Source organism: Saccopteryx leptura, chromosome 13, assembly GCF_036850995.1.
Source record: "Saccopteryx leptura isolate mSacLep1 chromosome 13, mSacLep1_pri_phased_curated, whole genome shotgun sequence".
In the NCBI taxonomy this organism is placed as follows: Eukaryota; Metazoa; Chordata; class Mammalia; order Chiroptera; family Emballonuridae; genus Saccopteryx; species Saccopteryx leptura.
Genome location: NC_089515.1, coordinates 34,465,053 through 34,473,941, shown reverse-complemented (window position 1 = coordinate 34,473,941; position 8,889 = coordinate 34,465,053). Strand labels below are relative to the sequence as shown.

The following is an 8,889-nucleotide window of genomic DNA, read 5'->3' as shown; positions in this document are numbered from 1 at the left end:
ACTTGCTTTTTCACTTCATCTACTACACTCTTGATTATACATTATTCTTAATTTCAGTTAATATATTCTTCTTTTTTATGGTTTCCATGTCTTTTTTTTTATGCTGTTGATATTCTCACTAAGTTCTTTGAGCATTACTATATTGTTTTGAACTCTGCATCTAGTAGCTTGTTTGTCTCCATTTTGTTTAGTTCTCTTTCTGGAGTTTTGTTCTGTTCTTTCATTTAGGATATGTTTCTTTACCTCCTCATTTTGGCAGCCTCCCTGTGTTTGCGTCTATGTATTAGAAAGAGCTGCTACGTCTCTTAGGCTTGGTAGATTGGCCGTATATTGTAGATGTTCTGCAGTGTCCAGTGGTACGGCCTACCTGATCACCCAAGTCGGGCACTCCAGGTGTACCCCTTCAACCCCGTGTGAGCTTTGTACACCCTTCTGTTGTAGTTGAGCCTTAAATGTTTTTGGCAGATAGATGGGAGGGATATACCCCCAGGCTGATTGGCTGCAAGGACTGGCTGCCACCACTGAACACCATGGAGTCTCAGCTATGTAGGGGCCTGCTCCATAGAGCAGAACTTACTTCAGTGGGGCGCTGGTGCCTGCTGAGTGTACCCCTTGAGTGTGTCACTTGTGGAGGTAATTGGGTGGTTCATCTATGTGGTCTGAAGCTGTCCGCTGGGCCAGCCACTATCTGTGTTCTGCCTGGGGCCACCCGGCATGAGCTATAGAGCAATCCGCAGATTGCTGCTACTTTTGCTGGTCTTGGAGGTACCCAGGCAAGGCAAGTTGATAACCAAAGCTGGCTGCTGCTAGTACTGGGCCAGGGGCCAGTTAGAAAAAGGTATGGGACACACTGATGCCAGATGTTGCTTGTGTGAGAGATTTTAAGAAAGTCTAATGCATGAGCCAAGACAGACGGTTCATATGGAAAAGCCACTAGAAACAGCTCTGGTAGGCCTGCAATTTAGGTGAGGCAGGGTCTCAGGGAATCACCAGGGCAAGGTAAACAGTGTTAATGAAGTTGATGGAGACTCTCAGATATGGTGCCTGCCTGCCAGCTCTGTGGGGAGAGAGGTAAGAAAAGGAACAATATCCTATGCCAGTACTTCTATCTGGGAGAAAGCTGCCCTTCCAGCTCTTGTACTAATGCTGGACAATTCAGTTCCTTCCTGTATGTCCCTAATCCCTGGTGCCTTTCAAGCTGCTGCCCTAGTGCTGGAGCTCAGAGGAAGTGAATCTAAATAAGTCCTTTTGGGCCCTTTACAAAGAACTGCTGGGACTACAAAAGCTCTCCACCTCACTCAGCCACAATCCCTGCTGGTTTTTGCAGCCAGAAGTTATGGGAATTTCTCTTCCTGGCATTAGAGCCCTGGGCTGGGTAGCCTGGTATGGGTCTGGGACCCCTCACTCCTCAGAGAATACCTCTGCTGCTGTGGTATTTCTCCTGATTTCTATCTACCACATATGGGTGTGAGACTAGCCTGTTTCAGGCCTCTGCCTCTCCTATCATGCTTGATGTGGCTCCTTTAAATCCTCAGTTTTAGAAGTTCCATTCACCTAGATTTCAGGCAGTTCTGAATAATGGTTATTTTTTAGTATAGTTATAATTTTGATGTACTTGTACTGTATTTACCTATGCTGTTGCCATCTTGACTGGAAGCCTGGTATATTTTTCCTCAATTCATTTACTCTAAATCTGTTTGTGTCTTTATATATATATATATTTTTTTTTTATTATTATTATTATTTTTTGTATTTTTCTGAAGTTGGAAACGGGGAGGCAGTCAGATAGACTCCCACATGCTCCCTACTGGGATCCACCCGGCACGCCCACCAGGGGGCGATGCTCTGCCCATCTGGGGCGTCGCTCTGCGGCAATCAGAGCCATTCTAGCGCCTGAGGCAGAGGCCACAGAGCCATCCTCAGCTCCCGGGCCAACTTTGCTCCAATGGAGCCTTGGCTGTGGGAGGGGAAGAGAGAGACAGAGAGGAAGGAGAGGGGGAGGGGTGGAGAAGCAAATGGGCACTTCTCCTGTGTGCCCTGGCCAGGAATCGAACCCGGGACTCCTGCATGCCAGGCCGACGCTCTACCACTGAGCCAACCAGCCAGGGCTGTGTCTTTATATTTAAAGTAAGTTTATTTTCGTGTTTTTTTGTTGTTGTTGTTGTTGTGGGGTTTTTTCTAGTGAGAGAGAGACACACACACAGAAAGGGAGAAAGATGAGAAGCATCAACTTGTAGTATCACTTTAGTTGTTCACTGATTGCTTTCTCATATGTCCCTTGACCAGGGGGCTCCAGCTAATCCAATGACCCATTGCTCAAGCCAGTGACCTTGGACTTTAAGCCAGCAACCTTTGGGCTCAAGCCAGCAACCACAGGATCATTCTGATAATCCCACGCTCAAGCTGTTAACTCTGCCCTCAAGCCAGATGAGCCCAGGCTCAAGCCAGCAGCCTCAGGGTTTGAAACCTGGGACTTCAGTGTCCCAGGTTGATGCTTTATCTACTGCATCACCACCAGTCTGGCAAAAGTGGGTTTCTTATAGACAACATAAAGTTGAGTGTGGTTTTTTAATCTACTCAGACAATCTCTGTCTTTTCGTTGGTGTATTTATATCATTGATGTTGATTGTTGATATAATTGGATTACTTGATTTGTTAGTTTTCTATTCATTGTCCTTATCCTTGTTCTTTGTTTTTATTTTTCTTTTTTCTTTTTTTTTTTTGTATTTTTCTGAAGCTGGAAACGGGGAGAGACAGTCAGACAGACTCTAGCATGCGCCCGACCGGGATCCACCCGGCACGCCCACCAGGGGCGACGCTCTGCCCACCAGGGGGCGATGCTCTGCCCCTCTGGGGCGTCGCTCTGCCGCAACCAGAGCCACTCTAGCGCCTGGGGCAGAGGCCAAGGAGCCATCCCCAGCGCCCGGGCCATCTTTGCTCCAATGGAGCCTCGGCTGCGGGAGGGGAAGAGAGAGACAGAGAGGAAGGAGGGGGGTGTGGAGAAGCAAATGGGCGCTTCTACTATGTGCCCTGGCCGGGAATCAAACCTGGGTCCCCCGCAGGCCAGGCCGACGCTCTACTGCTGAGCCAACCGGCCAGGGCCTTGTTTTTATTTTTGTCTTCCACTATCTAATGCTATTTTTAAACTTATAATAATGTTTATAGTTACAACTTATTGCATACTTACTATGTGCAGGTGTGTGCCTAGAGTGTTGCATTTATTGCCTTACTTAGGCCACTTAACAGTCCTATGATATGAGCTATAATAACTAGCACTTACTATTTGCCTGTTAACCTGTTAAACTCTTACAATCATTATGATGTACATTATTTTGTTTAATTCTCTCAGTAACCCTAGATAATATTGTTATCCCCATTTTACAGACGAGGAATCTGAGGCTTAATAAGGGCATGTAATGTATCAGCTGTAACTGTTTTCCTATTTATTCTCCAGAACAACCCCTAGTATCCCTACACTGCCTTTGACATATGTTTTCTTTTAGTGCCTAAGGTTGAGCCCTGTCACTGCTTACCTGTCTCAACAAATGATAACACACGTACGTCCTTTCTTTAAGTTTCCTTGTTCTTTCACAGACTGTGAAGGCTTCTGTTGCTCCTGTTAAAAATATATTTTTTGGCCCTGGTCGGTTGGCTCAGTGGTAGAGCGTTGGCCTGGCATGCAGAAGTCCTGGGTTCGATTCCCGGCCAGGGCACACAGGAGAGGCGCCCATCTGCTTCTCCACCCCTCCCCCTCTCCTTCCTCTCTGTCTCTCTCTTCCCCTCCCGCAGCCAAGGCTCCATTGGAGCAAAGATGGCCTGGGCGCTGGGGATGGCTCCTTGGCCTCTGCCCCAGGTGCTAGAATGGCTCTGGTCGAGACAGAGCCACGCCCCGGAGGGGCAGAGCATCGCCCCCTGGTGGGCAGAGTGTCGCCCCCTGGTGGGCGTGCTGGGTGGATCCTGGTCGGGCGCATGCGGGAGTCTGTCTGACTGTCTCTCCCCGTTTCCAGCTTCAGAAAAATACAAATATATATATATATATATATATATATATATATATATATATATATATTTTTTTTTTTTAAATGTTGTGTGTATCTGTGTGAGTACCTGTAATCATAAAAGCTGAGGTGTAAAATTTATAAAAAGTCTCTTCCACGGTGTTGCTTTCTCGCCACTACCCCGCCCCACTATAGTAGGACTCGGTTGATCCACAGCCTGGGTTTAGTAGTAGATGGCCAGGTATCCAAGTCCTGCCTCCTACCTCATCCTGCCTGCACCTCTGCAGTGCTGGAGCCCTTCTGGGAAAGGTCAAGACATTTGTTCCTTGTGCTTTCACACGTCTTATAATCACTGTCTTTTCCTGTTTCAGCTCACAGAAAAGCTTTCGCTCACTCATCTGCTCTCACTCAATGCAGGAGCAAGCCCCATTGTTTTTGCCGCAGGAAGCTGCATGCACCTGCAGATCCGCCCCCGTAATCTGGGCCTCACTCTCCGAGTGTGGTCAGAATCCCTGGGAAGCTTGTTTCAATGCACATTCCTTGGTGTCACTTTCTTGGATCTTGAGTCATAGAAATAGGTGGAATAAGGAATTTGTGTTTTAATACACCCTCTCCTCCAGAGATCTCAATTTATTTATTTATTTTTAATTTTTAAAAATTTTATTTTAGAGAGTGAAGAAAGGAGTGGAGAGAGAGAAAGAGAAAGAGAGAGAGAGGGAGAGAGAGGAACATAAATCTGTTCCTCTATGTGCCCTGACAGGGGACCAAACAGACAACCTCTGCGCTTCAGAAGGAAGCTCCAGTCTAACCAATCAAGCTGTCCGGCCAGGGCCTGAGATCTTACTTTAAATCCCAAGAATCAGATATATCTCGGCCATGGCATGATGATCGTCTGCAACGATTGTAAGGTGTTCAGGTTCTGTAAATCCAAGTGTCATAAAACCTGTAAAAAGAAGCGCAATCCTCACAAGGTCACGTGGACTAAAGCATACTGTAAAGCAGCTCCTAAAGGACTTACAGGAGATAATTCATTTGAATTTGAAAAATGTAGACATGAACCTGTCAAAGGCCAGCAAGAGCTGTGGAATAAAGTGATTGATGCAATGGAGAGAGTCAAAAAGATCAAATAGAGATGTCAAGCTAAATTTATAACCAACAGGTTGAAGAAAAAGAAAGAACTACAGAAAGTTCAGGACATCAAAGAAGTTAAGCAAAACATTTATCTCATCCGGGCCCCTTCTGCATGCAAAGGGAAACAGCTGGAAGACAAAATGGTACAGGAACTACAAGAAGACGTGGACATGGAAGTTGTTTCTGACAATCTTACCATTTCACCATTTCTTTGAGCGCATTGGAAAAATCTCCTTTAGGGACTTAGAATGTCTAAGTTATTGACTTATTTCTTACATAAGGTGGGTCAAATGAAAAGGTGATTTACAAATACATGTCTTCTACATTGCTACCTGCAAAACAACAGATATTATGGATGGTAGATTGCATCCCAATGTTAAACTTTCAACAATAGATGCACAGAATAGATGTATTCTGTAAATACAAAGCGAATTGTCAACGTAAAATGATCATATTACCGGGATAATGGCACCAGGCAGCATTTATGTAATAACTAATGACAAAATTCATGGCTAGTGATGTATAAAATTTTCTTTGCAGAAAAAAACATTGCAAGAACCATTTATTGGTACAGGCCCATCTAGTCTAGGAGAGTGTGAGGAGAAAGCACCATGAAAGTGTACCTTCACTCAGAGTTGCCGTTGACTCCTCCTTTGGAATTCTCATTACTTTCTTTACCCCGGTTCCATGGGTCTTTGCATAACTGGCTGTTACTACCCTGCCTGGCTTTGGGGATCCCCTAACTCCTTAGCTTGGCCACAGGCAAATATATGCTCACTTTATCACTGTGCAGCTGGGATCCTTATCATTTTTTTTTTTAGCCACTCCCACTCAGCACCTAGGCAGTGGGAACCACACAGCAGTGCCCAGCAACGTTCTTGGGCCTGTCATGATCTCCTCCCAGACCCAACTGCTGAGGGTGCCCTCTGCAGGTTTAGTCACTTTGGAAGTATCTGGCCCCTGCTTTTAAGAGAATTGATAGCTGTACACAGTTGGAGTCTAGCACGTGGTGGGTGCAAACCTGAGCCTGAAATTCCATGCTTTAATTGTTCAACAGAACTGTGAAGCAGGCCTTTTCCCAAGCTGGTGCTGTGCATGGGCAATGCCTAGTAGATATCGCTCACAATAGGGAAATATTGTCTCCTGGACTGATGGGGGCAGAAAGCCTCAACGAAGGGCTGAGCTTTGAGATGTTTTAAAGAGAGATTAACACTTATTGTAGAAGTGCTAATCACTGATTGAATTAATCAAGGGCCAAACTACAAGGTGTTAACAAGAAAGATTAGTGACTTTGGGTGTGAATATTCAAAACCAGGGATTGTGAAATCTGGGACCACAGGTTTTCCTGGGTACACAACAGAAGAAGAACAAAGAGAAGACAAGGTAATGAACTACTACTTTTACCCAGCAGGTTCTTCTTAGCAGACTGGGGAATCATTGTTAAAAATATTAAGTGTCAAGTGCGTGGAACAGTGGTTGGCTTATAATGACTCAAAAATGTCATTCCTTTTGTCTACTAAGTCATCTGTTAGGACTGTCAGCTGAGGACTAGTAAGAGACTTTTGTTTTCTTTAGAGAGAAAAAAAAACTAATATCTGTCTCAATTACTTTTTTAAAAAACTGAAGCTTAATTTGCCTGCAGGAAATGTACTCAACTACTTAAGCTCAACCACTTTTATGACAAAGAACTGGGGAAAATGCTTTAGTGCTATAATATATGCTAAAATTATTTTCACCTACTTTCTGGAAAAAGTGATCTGTACTTCGAGAATCAAATAGCCAAGAAAATTAAACTTGAAAGTGCAATTAGAACATACAAGGAAACAGTTGATTCAAATAAACAGCTGTGTTCAAATCATTAAAACTGGATGAAGTGGGGGCCCTGGCCGGTTGGCTCAGCGGTAGAGCGTCGGCCTAGCGTGCGGAGGACCCGGGTTCGATTCCCGGCCAGGGCCCACAGGAGAAGCGCCCATTTGCTTCTCCACCCCTCCGCCGCACCTTCCTCTCTGTCTCTCTCTTCCCCTCCCGCAGCCAAGGCTCCATTGGAGCAAAGATGGCCCGGGCGCTGGGGATGGCTCTGTGGCCTCTGCCCCAGGCGCTAGAGTGGCTCTGGTCACAACATGGTGACGCCCAGGATGGGCAGAGCATCGCCCCCTGGTGGGCAGAGCGTCGCCCCATGGTGGGCGTGCCGGGTAGATCCCGGTCGGGCGCCTGCGGGAGTCTGACTATCTCTCCCTGTTTCCAGCTTCAGAAAAATGCAAAAAAAAAAAAAAAAAAAAAAAACTGGATGAAGTGGTTTTCTAGGAGTCCGTATTTGCCGGGAACACCTGGGGGCAGTTGCTTGCACACTGAAAAGCTCTGGGAAAGAATAAGATGAAAAAGGCTTGAACAAATTCAGAAGGAAAAAAGAAAACTGAAATAGACAATATATTAAGTGGAGTTAACTTGAAAAAAAAAATCATTTAAAAATCTGTGTGAAGCAATCGATAGTTGAACGAGTGCCTTTTTAGTACTGAATTGAGGAAGGAGGTGGAAGGCACTAACGTTTACTGGGACTTAGCAGGGTCATTGAATGGCTGGGTGGAGTAAAAGGATAACTTGATTTCGGCCTGCAGCCCAGAGACAGCTTCACATTTAGACGATTCCAGCCTAAAGACTGTGAATAGGTGATCCCTTTTCATCCTCACTATAGTCCTACAGGGTGGGTGATATTACGGATGGAGAAACTAAAGCTCGTAGGAAGTCCTGGAGGTATCTGCTCATGGTACTTTTTGACTGTAAACCAGCCAAAAGGGATCCAGAGTTGTTAAAGCGATCATCTAAATTTTCTTTTATTCTTTTTTTTTTTTTTTTTTTTTTTTTAAAGAGACAGAGTCAGAGAGAGGGACAGATAGAGACAGAGATGAGAAACATCAATTCTTTGTTGCGGTTCTTTAGTTGTTCATTGATTGCTTTCTCATATGTGCCTTGATTGGGGGACTACAGCAGACCGAGTGACCCCTTGCTCGAGCCAGCGACCTTAGGCTCAAGCTGGTGAGCTTTGCTCAAACCAGATGAGCCCGTGCTCAAGCTGGCGACCTCGGGGTCTTGAACCTGGGTCCTCCACATCCCATTCCGATGCTCTATCCACTGTGCCACCGCCTAGTCAGGCAGGCATCATCTAAATTTTCTTACATAGAAAAAAAAAATTTATTTACTGTGTAAATTTAATAGAGTTATTCAGGTAATTAATGTGTTTAAAATTTTTATCACCTAGACCAGCACTGTCCAATAGAAATGCAATGTAAGCCATATAATATGACTTAAAATCTTCCAGTGGTCACAGTTTTAAAAGTAAAAGGAATAAATAATTTAAATAATGTATTTTATTTAATATATAATTTCAACATATAATTGATATACAAACTTATTAATGGCTACTTTACTTTTTTTTCATGCTAAGTCCTTGAATTCTGCTGTTAGACTTACATTCTAATTCAATTTGGAGTGGCCACATTTCAAGTGCTCAGTAGCCACAAGTAGCAACCCTATTGGACAACAGACATAATAGACTATATAAAGTACAAGTATGCTGCCTCTAGCTTTCGGAGATAATGACCCAGTAGGCCAAGCGTATGAGAGCCCATCAGAATGTGAATGAGGGAATGGTGAATGTTTCTTTCTGTTTTTTCCAGAGAAAAGGCCATAATTTGATTTTTTTTTTTCGTCCCCAGCACTGATATAAATAAAGCAAAAGTCACCTATATTCCAGCTGCCTCTG

The 8,889-nt window shown here is 44.5% G+C and overlaps 1 pseudogene; it reads left to right on the top strand.

Annotated features, from left to right (window-relative positions):
* Positions 1-1,037: 1,037 nt before the first annotated feature.
* LOC136384432 (probable ribosome biogenesis protein RLP24) lies at positions 1,038-5,344 on the top strand (annotated as a pseudogene).
* The last annotated feature ends 3,545 nt before the right edge of the window (positions 5,345-8,889 follow it).